The 15,062-nt window shown below is 50.4% G+C and overlaps 1 long non-coding RNA gene across 1 annotated transcript; it reads left to right on the top strand.

Annotated features, from left to right (window-relative positions):
- The first annotated feature begins 2,968 nt into the window (after positions 1 to 2,968).
- Positions 2,969 to 9,631, top strand: LOC142404029 (uncharacterized). The gene is made up of 3 exons (XR_012773716.1): positions 2,969 to 3,038; positions 8,686 to 8,748; positions 9,610 to 9,631. It is a non-coding gene; the product is annotated as an uncharacterized LOC142404029 (long non-coding RNA).
- The last annotated feature ends 5,431 nt before the right edge of the window (positions 9,632 to 15,062 follow it).

Genomic DNA, 15,062 nt, shown 5'->3' on the forward strand with positions numbered 1-15,062 from the left:
CCCAGGCACGCAACCTGCAGTCCAGAAGTACTCCTGAAAAGACCTCGACAGCCTGCATTAACACACCAGCATGCACCCGAGATGTAAATGCTGCCAAGTCATCTCTTGTTTGCAACAGATAGAGAGGACCAAATTTAGCAAATTTAGCCTTACTTCTACTGAAACTTTCCTTACAGAGAGCTCATCCTCTGTGTTTGTACACTGGAGTAAAGACCTGCTCTAGCGCAAAGGCTCAAACCCTGCCTACGGTCAAGGAGCCATTTAGACAAGCCCCAGTTTTCTTTCCTCATTGCTGCCTTGCTTCCCAGAAATCAATCAATACCAAAAGCTCTTTTCCCGCTAGTTTTGCAACAGCTTCATTACCTTTAAAGACAACACTTCTTACCTTTGCTACTCCAACACACCCTCACAGCCCAGCAAAATCATACTGCAGGGAGGAAACGTTCACCATACAAAGACAGGCACGCTACAGGTATACATTACTCTCAAAAAACAGGCTCTTTCAACCACTCTTCCTTTTGCCTACCAAAGTTCAGACAGTGTCAGAAAACAGCAACAAAAAAGCAGGGTTCTCTCTCACATTTGACAGAGCCCATTATATCAGCCATTCAACATTAAGTCCAACTCCAGTCAGAGCCCCAGAATAAGAAATGCCATCTTAAAATTTACGGGAAAAAGAAGCGCTTTGAAGTGGCAAGACCAGAGAACGTTCATGAAAGCACCATCAGGCAAGTACACATCCCTTATCACAGACCACCTGCCCCATTACCTGAGTGAGTGATGTTCTCAGCTAATTTGCAGCTCGGGCTCTCTTGGTCATTAGCGCCGAGCATGTAGGTTGGAACTGGAGCTGGGAAGAAAACCATATGCAGTCAGTCTGGTTTCATTCAAGTCCAGGTAAGTTCAAGTTCACATTTACTAGGAATCACAGCAGGTCCCATCCATCCCTCCAGACCCCCGCACAACTCCTGTGCAGTGTCCTGAGGAGCAATAAGCACAGAACAAGAAACCTTCCTTCAAAATAAGGCCCACAGCCTGCTCTTTCAACAAGATGCACAGAGCACCAGCTGAGAACAACCTCTGCTTTAACTCCACCTAGCTCCGCTGCCTACATAAGGACACCAGCTCCTAAATGATCCCTAGCCCTCAAAACACAGATCTTCCCTAGGGCAATGCTAAGGAAATACCAGAGCACAGGGACAACTGCTCATTCAGTTTAAGCTGATGGCGAGAAGGACAGAGGACTAGAAGGAGAAAAATATGACAAGGAAGAAGACTGAGGAGCCAAGAAAGAAAGGTGCAGGGAAAAGGCTAGAGAGAGGGACAAATCAAGAGAAACAGGCACAAGGAGACCTGCAGAGAGATGAAGGAAGAAGAAGTGGGGACAAGAGCAGGAAGAGAGATGGGGAGGGAAGCAGAGGAAGAAGGAAGGGGGGATAGAGGAGCACAGGGACAGGGCGCGGGGCATACAGATGGAGAGAGAAAGAAGGACAGGGAGCAGAACAAAGGGACTGAGAAATAAAGAGAGGGTCAGATCCTGACAAAGAGACCAAGCAGAGGGGGAAAAAAAACCCAGCAACGGGCTGGAGGACAGAGACTGAGGAAGAGGAAAAGAGGGCTGAGAAGCAGGAAGGAGGAAGAGAGGACAAATACAAGGGAGAGCCAGCTGGACACAGGGGTATAGCAGGAAACAATGGGACAGGCAGCAGGACAGAGAAATAAAGACAGAGAAGATGGGGACAGGAACCAGGACAGAGGGACAGTGAGAGGAAAAAAGGGGCATGGAGCAGGACAGAGGTGAAGAGAGATGCAGCCGGGAAAGAGGAAGAGAGGCACAAAGTGGGAGAGGGATGAGGGGGGAGAGAGACAAATAAGGACTGGGGGCAGGATACACATTGCAAAAAATTCTGGGGTGGGCAGCAGGATGGAGAGGGAGTAAAAAAGAGTAGGGGCAGGGAGCAGGACAGAGAGACAGACAAGAATAACGATAAAGAGAAGAACAGGGATGGTGAGCAGCACAGAGGGATGGAGAAAGAGAGGTATCAGAAGCCCTGCAGAGAGATGGAGGGAGGAGGGAGGGGAAGGGTCAGGGAGCAGCAGAGAGAGAGAGGAGAGATGGACAGGAAGAAGGACAGGGACAGTGGGATGAGAATTACGGAATGAAAAAACACAGTGGCAGTGAGCAGGACAGAGCAACAGAGAGAGAAACAAAGAGAACCAGAAGGAAAGAGGGAGAGGGGAAGACAAGGACAGGGAGCAGGACATACAGGCAGAGAGAGACAAAGAAGGACAGGGAACAGGCCAGAGAGACTGTGAAAAACAGAGAGGGATGCAGATCAGGACAAAGAGACAGAGAAGAAAACAACAGCAATGTGCTGCAGGATAGAAACAGAAGAAGAAAAAAAGAGGGACAGAGAGCAGGGGAGAGGGACAGCAAGCAAAACACAGGGACGGGTAGAGCGACAGAGAAAGAGGGACTTGGAGAAAAGAGACGGACGGGGAGCAGAACACAATACTAGAAGATGAGAGGTACAGGGAAGCAAAAAATATGACACAGAGGGAAGAGGGGCAGGGAGGGACTGAGATGCAGAAGAGGGGTGACATGGCCCCAAGGGCCTGGGACTCACCGCAGCTCCTGCTCTCTGCACTGCCAGGCAAATTCTTCAGCTCAGCCACTTCTTTGTCTGTCTGTCCTTCCCTCCCTTCCCCTTCTGTACCTCTACTCGCTTGCCTGTCCTCGCCTCACGGCTGGCCCCAGCCCTGTCTCAGCTGGGCCACGGCTGGAGCAGAGGCTGCACCTCCCAGCACCAACATGGCCGCCCAGAGGCTCCCCCGCCGCAGGACTACAGCTCCCGGCATGCCACGGGGCGCTCCTTCCTGCTGTCTGCCCCTGCGGGGACACTGTCCCCCGGCCGGTCCCGCCCCCGCAGGCCCCGGGGCCGCCTGCCCGGGGCTGCTGTGGCCCGTGCCCGGCCCAGGCCCCTGAGCTCTGGTGGAGCAGGGAGGAGGGGGAGCAAGGGACAGGGCAGCAGAGGGAGGTAGGGCAGGGCGGTGGGGTGGCCGGAGAGGGACAGGAGACGGACAGAGGGACGGGAGCAGGACAGAGGGGCAGGGAGAGCAGGGGGGAGCTGGGCAGGGAGTGGAGAAAGGAAAAGTACTGGTGAGGAGCGGGCAGAGGGATGGTGCGGGAAACAGATGGAGGGGAAGGAGGTCGGGGGGGTCAGGAAGAAAACTCATGCTAAGCAGCAGGACAGAGGGACAGAGAGAGAAGAAGAAGGGCAGGAAGGAGGCCAGAGGGACGGACCAACCCAGGCGGGGTGAGGGAGTGGGGCAGGGGGGCAGAGAGACAGAAAAAGCACCAGGGGAGCGGAGTGACAGAGCAATGGGACAGGGAGCAGGACAGAGGGACAGAGGGGAAAGGGTGAGAGGGAAAAGGGAGGGGAGAGAGACAGGGAGAGGCAGGGACAGAGAGTGGGAGAGCAAGAGAAGGACAGGAAGCAATGCGGAGAGACTGAGAAACAGAGGGATGTGGATCGGGACAAGAAGGCGGAGAAGGACAGAACAGCAATGGCCTCCAGGATGGAGACGGAGGAAGAGCAAAAGGGGATGGGGAGCAGGACGGAGGCCTAGAGAGAAGAGAGAAGGCACAGCCAGCTGAGCAGGGGATGAGGGGAACAGGAAAGAGGGGACAGGCTGCAGGACAGAGAGAAAAAATAAAGCCAGGAAGCAGGACACAGTGACAGGAAAAATAGAAGGAAAAGGAGCAGAAGAGAGCACTGTGGAGAAAGAAAAAACCAGCAAGGGGATATAGGAGAGACAGAGAAGAATTAGAAAATACAGACCGGGAGGTGGACAGAGAAAGAGAAAATAAAAAATAGTGATGGGCTAAAAACAGAGAGGGAGTAATTAAAAAATGGGAAGCCAGAGAGAGAGTGATGGGAAGAGACCAAACATTGCAATTATGGGCAACTGCCCACATTTCTTGAGCACTCCCCAGGAACTGCAGTACCAGGAGCCTCGAGGAATGTGCTGCCTAAAAACCCTCTGCCCTGGGCCCAATCCTGCAGCCTAATACTGGTGACGAGCATTACCTTGCAGACTGGCTGGGACTGAGGAAAAAAAGCCCAGCTGAGGGGGGGGGGAGGAATTGCCCAACTGTTTTTTTGTTTGTTTGCCTGTTGGTTTTGCTTTTAAAAAAAATACCATTTAATCTCTAAATACCACTTGCAAAGAAGAAGGAACCTGGCATACCAGCTTGGGTGCAATTAAAGCCTGAACCCGTTCAACAGCCTCACAAACAAACCATCGCTCACTCCCACAGCACACACTCCACTGCCTGCCTGCAAGTAGAGGCAGCCACACTGTTTCTTGAGCGCTCCCCAGGAATGGCACCACCAGGCAGCTCAAAAAACATGCTGCCTGCAAAAACTTGAGCACAGCTTAATTGTGGGCAATTTTTCCTCTTTTTAGGCCTGCTGGTTGAAGAGTCATCTGTCAAGAGATGCCTCAGGACCATGTCAGCGCTGGTGGCGCTGTTTTTTGGATCCTGTGGCAGCAATGGGCAAAGGGACAGGCTATGGAATCCCCGTGCCAGGTACATGTGCAGGGTGTCAGGGTCACCCCTACATGTTTTTTCCCAGCGGAGCCCCAGCCAGTGCTGGCCCCACGCTGCAGCCTCAGGGCGGAGGCTCAAGGAGCCAGGCATTTCTATGGGCACTGCACCCTGCCGGGCCCCACCACTGGCTGTTGGCTGCCCTGAGCTTCTCCCCGTTGTGCCCCCAGCTCTGCTTTCTGCCAGCGGCGGGGGCACAGGAGAACGTCTGGCCTGTTCCTCCTGACCCACGTCGGCAGCTCCTACGTGGTGTCCACGTCACACAGCTGATTTGGGGGCGGCAGGTCTCTCTTGTGGCACCCTGGGAATGGGGGCAAAGCAAACCAAATCCCTCCCTTCCAATCTTTGTCCCCAGGGAGACCCAGTGGAGACGTACCATGTGCTGGAGAGCATCCTGCAGGGAGGTGACAGCTGTTGGCAGAGCAGTGCTGAGACCCACCTGACAGCAAAGGTGCCCAGTAGCCGCAGAGGAGCCCAGGTGAAGTGGTTCTCTTGGAGGCCACCAAAGCAGCCTTCCTCTGCCCCTGATTTTTTGGTGAGATACAGAGCAGCGCAGAGGTGTTTCTCAGGCATCCAGGCCTGAGGAGGGTTTCCCAGTGCCCCCGTGAGACATCCTGCTCCCAGGAAGCGGCTCCCCATAGAGCAAAGGCCATATCCAGCCACCCGGCACTGGGCTCGGCTGCCCCGAGGGGTCTCCCAAGGAGGATGGGGTCATCTGCCTGGTGGCTCTGACACAGAAATGATGAGCTGAAGCCCCGTGGTCATGGCTGGCCAGTTACAAGGCTCTGAGTGCCTCAGGCTTCTCCCTGGGAGTGTTTAACGCAGGCACTTTTTCAGGGTGTGATGGATGATGTGAGTATAGCTGCTGGTGATGTCCTGGTGGCTCTGTCCCACTCCCCACTTCAAAGTTGTGATGTCTGAGATGAGAGGCCACCTGAAGGCCCTGGCAGACATCTCCAAGGAGTTTATGTTCAGTGTTTTGATATCTTAGGGCTAGCATGTGCTAGGGTTATGGGATGCTAGGGTTATTGGATGCCAGAGTTTACATGAGTTTGGATTAAAGCATGTGATTGTTATGGACAGGATCTGGGTTTGTTGGCCCTGGGTTCCTGGGATTAGGTTATTTTTGCCTTATCTTGTGTTCTGGGTGGGGTTTTTTTGGAGAGTCCTTTTTTAGTTTGTTTGCTTTCTTAGGGTTTGGGTAGTGGCCTTTGGTTTTTGTATGATGTGTCTTCTGGTTGTTTTTTTGTTGTTCTGGTAGTGTTGCATTTTCTGTCTTGTAACCAGCATTTGTGGTCTAATATGTGTGACCGGGCCAGGCAGTGTCAATTCTGTTGCGGTCCAACTCACTTCCACTGAGTCAGTAGGTAGGTGGTTAGGTGTGGAGGACTTGGAGTTTGTGGAGAATGACTGCCAGACAACTAACGGGCACTTCTGGGGTGTGTGTAATGACTGCCGGAGGACTAAGTGTACTTCTGAATTTGTGTGGACTCCCCACATTCATGGTCATTTCTGCTGCCTTGAGGAAGAGCCATAGGAAGACCCCAGCCACACAGAAGGACCAGGGTTTCCCCAAGGGTACATGGCTTTTTGGGTTTTGCTTTTGAGTAAGAAACCCGCAAAGAGGCTGCTATTGTTGTTTAGTGACGTTTTGTACAGTCCTGGACTGAGTATCGTGTGACTTGAAACATGGCTGAAAAAAGGGTAGAGGTTTGCCTGCCTGTTGTGAATGCTTGAGTTTCAAATGTCTGCTTGCGGTGGTGACTTCATACAGTCCTTACCTCCTATCCTGAGGCACGACATGTGCTTAGGGCGAGGTTCATGATCCACAACAGTGGATGAGAATCCGTATTTCAAATAGACTTCTTGATCGTTTTGAATTTTTTGGGGCCAACTTCTTCTCAGATTGGATTCGTTCATCCTTGATTTTGCCTCTTCACATGGCTGGCGAAGAGCTCATAGGAGGAGCAGGAGAAGGGTCAACACTACCGTTTCCATGTTGGTCAGTTGTGCTGGACTTACAGGGTTATCTTCCATCTGTGGTTTCTTTGCAGGAATCTCTTTTGAAGCCATTTGTCTGTTTAGTGAGGGGTAGTGGACTCAAGGGGAGACCTTTTGTTCCTCATTAGTGCCTCAGGGATTTACCTGTCATTTTTTGTTTGTTGTGTTTGCTTTTTATTTGCCGTGCTTAATTTAAAAGCTTATTGAAGCTCTTTCGATTTCCGTCATTAAAGGAAGTCTCTAGGATTACTACCCAGGAGTGAGCTGTCCAGAAAGGACTCTCCTTGTACGCTGCCGTCAGCCTTCAGTCTAGAGAAATATCTGGTAGTGGTGTATTTTAATGGTGATGTACTCAAATGCATTTTAAATATACAAGCTTTGCCCTTGTGCCTGATATGCCTGGGGGATGATGCTCAGCAGCTCATCAACATTATGTTCTGCTGTGCTTTACCCATTTGAAGTAATGCATCACCAGAAATGTCTTCCTTGGTACCTACACAGAGCAAGAACCTCCAGTAGCAAGGGCATGCTGACCCTTGGGCAGCTTCAAAGTGACAGATAAATGTCAATAAGTTAAAAAAACAGTCCCGTGGTAGCAGTGTGGACATCAAAGTCCACCTGACTCTCCACACTGACTCAGCATGTCACAAATTTATGTGGGTAAGGATGGGTGAAGTCAGTATAAGCAGGTGTTGTAACTGGCCAGGCCGTTTATCTAAAGAAACAAAAAAAAAAGTGACCTTTGCTTGGAGTTTTGTGCCTTTAGATGTCGGGGTGTATTGCCTTTTCCTTCCTTGCTCTGCGCACAGTGTAGTGAGAGGTGTTTCCATCTGGGGGAGGAAAGCCATCCAACAGCCATCATCAACCTCAGGGCTTGATGGAGGCCTAAGTGCTTGGGACAGTTTTACTTGTGTGGTGCTTCTCATTCTGCTCCCAGGTTTTCCCATTAATGCTTGCTCTTTGCTTTATTTGCCTTTACAGTGTTTTGTAAATGTTCTCCATTCATAGCCGTGAGCACTGAACTATGTGTTCCTTGCTCTGAAAACTCATGAAGAGCTTTAGAGGTTTCCTTGGGAGCAGAGAAAATGGGTCCCTTGAGAGTAGAGAAGAGAATTTCATATGATATGATAAGCTCAATGCTTCCATGATAAGCATCTTGTAAGGATAAAAGTACCTGCTTTAACTTTTTGGGGTTTCTTCAGAAATGTTTAGCAATAGCTACTTAAATGATTGATTACTTCAACAGAAGAAGAGATCACTTTGCTTTCTGTGTCTGACTAAAAGAACTAACCTGAACATACAGAAAACTGATGTGAAGAGCCATTGTTTGTCATTATTGGGTACCACGTCTGACTTGTAGAGCTTCCCTGGGCATAGGGTGGTGTTTTGTACATGGCATTGTCCAGTCCTGTTTTTGAACTGAACATGTTACTCTTTCACAACTTTTTTCGTAGCGTTTTCACTTGAACTAATGTTCACCAAACCAGTTTGTTCTTACGTAGCTTCTAGGCAGAGGTTGAATCTTTGCTGTCAGATTTTGCCTTGGCCTCTGTACGGTGCCTAGTAACCTTTTTTTTCCTGCATGATCTTTGTGCACAGGAGTTGTCTCTTACATTGAAATGGTCATCTCTGTAGGTAATGCTACACACATTTGTACAGATGCTGGACAGGCTAAAGCTGTAATGCCAATATGGAAGGGCAGCTTGATGCTGGGATCATGCTGTAGCTCTCACAGCCCAGGAGATTTGTGTTTGTTATTGTCATGTTAGAGGAATTTCCCAGGTTTGGTATCTAGTGTGAAAGCACAGGGATCCTCCAGTGTTTGAGGTCTGGTAAAATGATGGTCTATCTGAAAGTGGCTGCTGGAGGCTGGGAGTTTCAGTCCATGCTCACTAAATTGCCTGCAGGCAATTAGTGACCTGGGGGGGAGTAATGCAGTTCAGGCTGTGTTGGATCTGTGCAAGGGTTTAGAGCAGCTGCAGAACCTGGGCATTCAAGCCTGAGGTGTAAACCCTGAGTAAGAACAGAGGAGGGGGAGAAGGTGTGTTTGGTGTGTTTTTTCCCCTCTCTAGGATGTGACATGCCTCTGTTTTGGAGAAAAGCAAGTGAAAGAGCAGAAGCTGGGACAGGACTAGGTAAGTGGGAGGAGTGGTAGAATATTATGGGCAAAAGTGGGTTTGGATTTTGATCTGCTCAGAAAGTTTCATACCAGCCTTGAAACTTGTTTATTAATGTGGGGATTATGGGGGGGGGGGGGGGGAGAGACAAAGAAGTGGAGGGAGCGAGGAAGAGCTCTGACGATTTGCTCCCAGAGCTCCCAGAGCATTAATGTGTCAATCCTCTAGTGTCAGAAGGGGTGACTTGCCAGTGACACAGCTGTCACTCCTTGTCCCTGACTTTATAATTCCCTTGAAAGCCAGGGATACAGCCTTTCTCTTAAGAATATGTGTTAGAGGTACGAGTGCACAGGGGCAGCAATGTGAACAGTGGTGTCGTGGTTTAGCTTCAGACGGCAACTAAGCACCACACAGCTGCTCGCTCACCCTCCCCACCCCGGTGGGATGGGGGAGAGAATCGGAAGGGCAAAAGTAAGAAAACTTGTGGGTTGAGATAAGAACAGTTTAATAATTGAACAAAAAAATTGTAATGAAAAGGAAAACAATAAGAGACAGAGAGAGGAACAAAACCCAGGGAAAAAAACATGTAATGCAACTGCTCACCACCTGCTGACTGATGCCCAGCCAGTCCCCGAGCAGTGACTGCTGCCCCCCAGGCAACTCCCCGCAGTTTGTATACTGAGCGTGACGTCATACGGTATGGAATATACCTTTGGCCAGTTTGGATCAACTATCTTAGCTGTGCCCCCTCCCAGCTGCTTGTGCACCTGGCAGAGCATGGGAAGCTGACAAGTCCTTGACTAGTGTATACACTACTTAGCAACAACTAAAACATCAGTGTGTTATCAACTTTCTTCTCATCCTAAATCCAAAACACAGCACTGTACCAGCTACTAGGAAGAAAATTAACTCTATCCCAGCTGAAACCAGGACACTGGCCAAGTCAGCATCTTGTACGTGTTACGCAGATTGTGTTTCTTGACTGCTAGCAAGGAAAGGAGTGTGGTAGTGTAGTCTAACAGTGTAGTCTAACAGGAGCTGTCGGAAGGCCAAGGCTTACGTAAAGCTGATAAGGGAGATTCAGGCTGGGAAGTGGCACGTCTAAACAAGAATTACTGTCCTTGGGAGAAAAACACATCCTGGAGAAATATGTAAGCTAATTAAGATGTTTTGGGAACCATCTGAAACAACTAGTAGAAGTGTGATAAGAGGCACCCTCACGCAAACTATCCTCATTATAATACTAAAAGTCACACCCCTCGAGCTGGAGACCCTGGCCCAAGCAGAGACCCCTCACCTTTGAGCGTGCGCAGAATATTAAAGCTCGGCATAAGACGCATCAGGGAAGATAGGCGGCAGCAGCATAGTTCTGTTTATTTCTACACGCTCTTCTGTTCTGTTCTGTTCTGAGTAACGAAGGGAGACGTGCCTCGCTCTGGTTTGTGTAGAAACAAACCGGAACGGTTTTTCGGTACCGATATGGGTGCTGCTGTTTCCCAGGAGGCACCCCTTTCCTCTGCTCTAGGATGCATCCTGAAGAATTGGAATAAATTTGGAGGGTAAGCTAAAATGATATTTTAATCAATGGTGGCCACAATATCAATTGGAAGATGGTGAAAAATGGCCTGAGAATGGATCCTTGAAATACAAGACTAGATTGTAATTAATGTTGTTTTGTCAGGGAACTGAAAAACGGGATGAAATACAATATGTGGATATGTTTTTTTGATTAAGAAATGATTTGGATATGTGGAAGAAATGTGGTTTAGTGGATTCTAAACATCAGATTGGAATATATGCGTTAAAAGAGAAAAAGGAAAAATCTTGTTGTATCGAATTGAAACAATCCAGAAGGCATGTATAGTACTGTTAAAACTGTAATGATGGCTCATAATCCTAACTGGGGACATGTACAGGCTCTCCTAGAATATTTGTTTACCCCTGAGGAGAGGAGATTGATTGTAGAGAAGGCTAGAGAGGGACTGATCCAGCAACGGGGGGGTGGGGGTAGGGGGTGGTGCCTAATACCAATATGTACATCCCAAAAGCGGATCCGGAGTGGGATTCAAACACAAGTGAGGGATTACAGAGGGTAAAGGAATATCAAAAGTTAATTTTGTATGGGATTCAACATGGAGTGCCAAAGCCTAAGAATTTATATAAACTCTATGAAGTAAGGCAGGGGGATAAGGAAACCCCATCAGCCTTCTATGAGAGACTGTGTGAAGTAGCTCGAAAATGGACAGATCTGAATCCGGAAGATGATAGCAATTCCAAGTTATTTAATATGCTGTTTATTGGTCAAACGGCAGCAGATATAAGAAAGAAATTACAAAAGTTAGAGGGTGCATGTGGAATGACAATCTCAGAGTTATTGTCAATCGCATATAAGGTGTATAAAGTTTCCCCAGCTGATCCTCTGGTTCCAGTCAAGATGGGGAACGAAATAATAGATTTTTTAATTGATAGTGGAGCCACACATTCAGTAGTAACTAGTTGTAGGGGACCCTTAAGTAGAACTAAAATAAGCATTGTTGGTGCAACAGGGAAAAAGACTTTAAGGCCATTTTTACAACCTATGGAATGTTCAATTGGAAATACTACATGAACTCATGAATTCCTTTAGATGCCAGAATGCCCCTTACCATTGCTTGGACGGGATTTACTTTGTAAACTGAATGCACAACTAACGTTTTCTGAAGACTCTGTTCAGTTGCATATTCCTCCAGAGACTGCCTGGAAAGCCCAGATATGTTTGTTAATCGAGAAAGATCCTAATGAAGAAATGAATATTCCAGAGGAAGTACTGAATGTGGTCACACCTCTGGTATGGGCATCGAAGACACCTGGACAAGCTAAGAATGTGACCCTGGGAAAGACTGAACTGAAACCAGGAGCTCAACTGGTAAGAAAGAAACAATACCCCATTAAGCTGAAGGCCTGAAAAGGATTAGAACCTATAAAAAGCTCCTTTTTAGAACATGGATTGTTACGGGAGTGTCAATTGGAATTTAATACTCCCATCCTACCTGTAAAGAAGCCCCATTCTTCTGAATATAGACTGGTACAGGACTTAGGAGAAATTAATGCAAGGACAGTAGATGCCCACCCTGTGGTTCCAAACCCGTATACCCTCCCTACTACAATCCCTAACAGTAATACTTATTTCATAGTATTAGATTTAAAGGACACCTTCTTCTGTATAACTGAGGATGAGCAGAGCCAGACCATCTTCACATTTGAATGGGAGAATCCAACTACAGGACGAAAGACACAACTCTGCTGGACTGTCCTTCCGCAAGGATTCAAGAACAGCCCTACCTTGTTTGGTAAGGTACTAGCCAAAGAATTGGAACTATGGCAAAATGATCATGATGCTGTAACATTGTTGCAATATGTTGATGATTTGCTAATTGGTTCTGACAGTTATAAGGTATGTCTGGAGGCCATCATCAGTTTGCTTAACTTTCTGGGCTTGGCAGGGTATTGGGTTTCTAAAGAAAAAAGCTCAGATTCGGAAATAAAAGGTCCAATATATGGGGTTTGAAATCAGCAAAGGATAGAGAGAATTAAGTACTGAGAGAAAAGAGGCAGTTTGTAGAATTGCTGTACCTACATCAAAGAAGCATTTAAGAGGATTTCTGGGAGTGGCTGGGTGGTGTTGCTTATGGATTCCCAATTTTGGACTAATTGCCAAACCATTGTACGCTGCTGCGAAAGGACCTGAGGGGGTTCTTGAATGGACACCTGAATGTAGGAAGAGTTTTGACAAAATTAAAAGGAAACTCATGGAGGCTTCTGCTTTGGGACTCCTGAACTTGAAGCAACCCTTCCGATTATATGTACATGAATGCCAGCAAGTGGCATGAGGAGTTTTGACACCAGAACTGGGGAGCTGGAAAAGAACGGTGGGATATTTTTCAAAGCAATGAGATGAGGTCAGTAAAGGCCAGCCTGCTTGTTTGAGGGCAGTAGCGGCGACTGCGACTTTGATGGAAGAGTCTCGGAAATTGATGTTAGGCCAGCCGATTACTGTATTTGTACCTCATGCTGTGTCTTCTCTCCCGCCCTCCTGCATCGTGTTCTCCATGGCACAGGCTCCCGCGGGGAGGGGGGAGAGGAGGCGGTGGCCTGGCACCACATGGTCCTCCTTCATGTGCATAACACGGCATGCGAGCTGCAGCACCGCTATGCGGACACTGGGCGGCGCGCCACCACACATGCGCTGTCGACGTGCGGCTGCATGGCTGGTTGGGGAGCTGCTGCATGGGAAGCCCCCAGAAACCCGCACGGAACTGGCAACAAAACTACACCTCGTGCCGCACTGTGGGGGCCGTGGCGGCAGCAGGGACTACGCTGTGCCCCATGCCCCCAGGAGCGATGCGGCTGCCTGGCAGCCCAGTCCACAAAAACTACAGCTCCCAGCATGCATTGGCAAACACAGCATGGCTGCCTGACAGCCAAGGGCCAGAAGACTACAGCTCCCAGCATGCTCTGGGGAACCAACATGGCTGGCCAGCAGCCCCTTGCCCCAGCACTACAGCTCCCAGCACACCGCGACAGGCTGCCTTCCCTGCTGTCTGCCCCCACGGGGACACCGTTCCCCAATGCCCCCCCCCCCCCCCCCCCCCCGAGCTGATGCACCTGGAATCCCTGCCAAGCCCCCCCGGCCCTGCTCCATCTCCAGGCAGCCCCCGCCACCCAGCTCCAACACACCACAGCCCCCACACACCCCCGCCAGCCCTTGCTGCCGGTGCAGCACTCTTTCACCCCCCCCTGCTGCCACTCCATGCCTCCGACATGGACCCCACCGGCCCAGCTGCCCACCCACAGGCACCGCCGCCCTCCTCGGGGCTTTCCCTGGGACCCGCTCACCTTCTCCCTCAGTGCAGCCACAGCCCAGCGATGCTCGGCAGCTGCTCTGCCCCTCCTTTCCCTCACACCAGCCCCTCCACGGCCACCCGGGCAGGGCAGCACCAGCCTTTCCACCGGCAGCCATCCCATGATAGGGACGGGCTGTCGCCATCGACCTTGCCGCCCGCCCCTGGGGCTCCTCCAGCCCCAGCCCACAGCAGGAGGCCAGCAGGAACAGGGGGCCATCACCCGACTCCCTCAGTGCCTCACCTCCTCCCCTGGGCTCCCTCACAGCCCCTGGCCTGGGGCAAAGGGAGCGCAAACACAGCGGGGAGGGCAAAGGAGACAGCAAGTGTTCATTCGGTCACGCACGTAACAAGTCCCTGGAGCAAGTCTGCTCGGGGACTCGGGGGCCCTGACACTGCCCCTGCTCCTGAGGCACCTTGGCAGTTGTTCCCGCAGCCACGCTCATCAGTTCGGCAGGGAACAGATGGTCGCTCAGCTGGCTCCTGGAGCGATGGGCTGCTGGGCAGAGGTGGCCCCCAAAAATGAGGAGCAGGGCGTAGGACACTAGACGAGAGGAGAAAAGTGGCAGCCGGCTGGACAGTGGGGTGTAGCGAGAAAGCATGAGGCAGGGAACAAGACAGCAAGAGAAGGACCAGGACAGGGAGCCCGATAGAGGTGGAGAAAGAAGCAGCAGTGAGAGAGGAAGAGAGGGAGCAGAAAGAGGGAGAGGGAGCGAGACAGAGATCAACAAAGAAGGACAGGGAGCAGGATGGAGATGCAGGAAAAACCTGGGATGGACAGCACGACAGAGAGGGAGGAAAGAAGAATAGGGGCAGGAAGACAGAGACAGCAAAAATACCAACAGGCCAGAGAGAGGGAGGACCTAAAAGATGGGGACAGGGTGCTGCTCAGAGCAAGATGGAGAAAGGAGGTACGAGGAGCAAAAAACTATTGCAGCAGCATGGGAAGGAGACGGGGCCAGTGGAGGGGCAGGGAGGCACCAGGACACAGAAGAGAGGTGACAGACCCCTGAGGGCCCTGGACTCACTGCAGCTCTTGCTCTCGGCGCTGCCGGGAGAATTTGCCACTTCACACGCTTCTTTCTCTTTCCCTCTTGCCTTCCTCTTTTCTGTAACTCCACTCACTTGGCTGTCCTCCACCTAAGAAAATACGTGGGTGTCTTACAGCTCTTATGAGACGAGGCTTCCCAGACACATAGCCTCGCTCGCTCGCGCACTACGCAGCCATACCGTGCCTTTGGGTATGCATACAGACTGCAGTGCACGCCGGCAGTCTGGCCTGCTGCGGACTATGAAGAGGGATCCTTCCTCACCCGGAGAGGCAGGCTCTCTCTTGCCTGCAGCGGGAGGCAGCTGCGGGCTGGCCGGCCTTCGATTTCTTCTTCTTTATCTTTCTCTGGCCTCTCCGGCTTCAGCTGCGGCAGCTCCTGTCCACAGCCAGCAAGCGCTCCA

Source organism: Mycteria americana, unplaced genomic scaffold, assembly GCF_035582795.1.
Source record: "Mycteria americana isolate JAX WOST 10 ecotype Jacksonville Zoo and Gardens unplaced genomic scaffold, USCA_MyAme_1.0 Scaffold_58, whole genome shotgun sequence".
NCBI classification, from domain to species: domain Eukaryota; kingdom Metazoa; phylum Chordata; class Aves; order Ciconiiformes; family Ciconiidae; genus Mycteria; species Mycteria americana.